Source organism: Panthera onca, chromosome A1 (genome assembly GCF_046562875.1).
Source record: "Panthera onca isolate mPanOnc1 chromosome A1, mPanOnc1 haplotype 2, whole genome shotgun sequence".
Taxonomy (NCBI): domain Eukaryota; kingdom Metazoa; phylum Chordata; class Mammalia; order Carnivora; family Felidae; genus Panthera; species Panthera onca.
In genome coordinates this window covers 640,076-642,060 of record NC_138339.1, presented here as the reverse complement: position 1 = coordinate 642,060, position 1,985 = coordinate 640,076, and positions in this window count along the sequence as shown.

The following is a 1,985-nucleotide window of genomic DNA, read 5'->3' as shown; positions in this document are numbered from 1 at the left end:
CAGGCCTCAGGGTGACGGGGCCTCTGGACATCGGGAGGAAGGCCCGGGAGATCTTGGAGCCCCGGGTGGTCTGGGCTCCAGGGCGTGTGACCAAATGCTCTGGGCTGCCCTCCAAGCTCCCACCCCGCCTTCCACCTGTGTTTCCAAGCTGGCGGGAGGGCAAGGACGTGAGGACGGGCGGGTTGGGGGACACGGCCGTGGAAAGGCAAGACAACAGGGCACCCAGCGGGGTGTGAAAGGTGAATTCGGGTAAATAAGACCAGAGGTTGCCCAGAACCCCACACATACACACCTGGGCTCTGCAGGTGACCCCGGGCCCCCCTGTGGGACTCAGAGGGCAGGAGGGACCATCTGCACAGCCTTGTCTGCAGTGTCTCCATCAAAGGAAAAATCTGTGACCACAGCAGGAGAAGGAAGTAAAGCCGTGTAACACTCAAAATAACCCCCAGGGGAGGGGGAGGGGGGAGGAACTGACTTCACCCAAAAGAGACACGGAAACATAGCGCGAAACATAGCGCCGTGGCCGTTCGAAGGCAAGGAAGTTGACGAGGCCTCGTCTGGACCGGCAGCCCAGGTCAAGGGTCGGAAAGGTCGCTGTGGTCACTTGCCTAAGGCAGGGGCCCCACGGGGGTGGGTGGGAGGTAAGGCAGGGGTGGAGACCAGGGCCTGAAACCCCGTCCATAACTGAAGTCTTCACTGGTGGAGACCACGAGGTCACCGCTCCCACAGTCACTCGGGACTCGGGATTCATGCTCTGTTGATATGGGGGTCTCTCCTTCCCCGGGCGGGCCCCTCCAGGACTCCCTTGCCCCGCGTCCCAGGCGGGCAGGCACCCCCTCCCTGCAGGGCTGGACTGGGCTGGGCTGCACCGTCCCCTCCGCCCCCACCAGGGGCTGTCACCCACGTCTGGTGCCGCTGGGGCCCCTTTCCCGGTTGTGGTCCTCGCTGGCCACCCACCCCTTGGCTCCGGCAGCCAGGCCCGGGGTCCAGCCCCCACTGGTGCCTCTCCCGGGGCAGCTGGTGCATCATCGCTGACCGCTGAGGGAAGGGCTGCAACTTGGCAGTGGGACTGGTCTGCATCCGAGCGGCCTGTCCCCAGGGTTCTCGAGTGAGACATCCCACGGAGCACGGCCCCCAGCTCACAGCATCTGTGGAGGCATCTCGCTGAACCTTCTGCTTTTCTCTGCTCCTCGTGGGTGGCAGGAAGCACACTCACCACCAGCTCAGAGGCCGGAAGGTGGCTGTGGCTCTAGTGGCCTGCGCCCCCGCCCCTGCCTGCCAGAGGTCATCTGTCTGCCCAGGGGCGCCGCGTGGGTCTCCATGCCGGGAGGCGCCCCACTGTGGGAGTCCCCCGCTGTGCCCGCCCGCTGTGTTGTCCGCTTGAGGATGTCTGTCCCATGGGCACGTGCACCCTGGGTGCATCCCAGGAGGGGGCTGCTCTGCCACAGGGCCAGTGCGTACCCGCGGCACCCAAGGATGGAGGCGGGACCCACCGACCCGTCACCATCTGGGGAAAGACGTGGCCCACGCTCGTGGGGCCACCGTCGTCACAAGTCTAGTGGCTGTCTTTGCAGGGGCCGTGTCTGGGCCTCCCGCCCTGGTCCGCCGCTCGCTTTGGCTGGCCTGGCGCACCGAGCTAATTACCGCGGCCACTCTGTCCTGACGGTCAAGCAGGTCACCTGGCTTTTCATGGTCTCGGCCCTTTGCTTCTCCACTCACTACAGCATCCGGTGTCGAACCACCGCAGACAGCCGGCTGAGATTTCACCTGGGACCAAACCACTGCTCCGAGCTGGCAAACCCGGGCACGCGCCACACCCCTCCGTTTGGATCTTTCTGGACGACTTCCGATAAAGTTCATAGTTTCTGTGTTGAGATCCTATACCGAGGCTGGGAGGCCCCAGGGAGGTCCGTGGGGGCAAACCTGGCCGAGGCCTGAATCCGGAGCCCGGAGCTCTGACGTCAGAGAAGACGGATGTCCCCGCC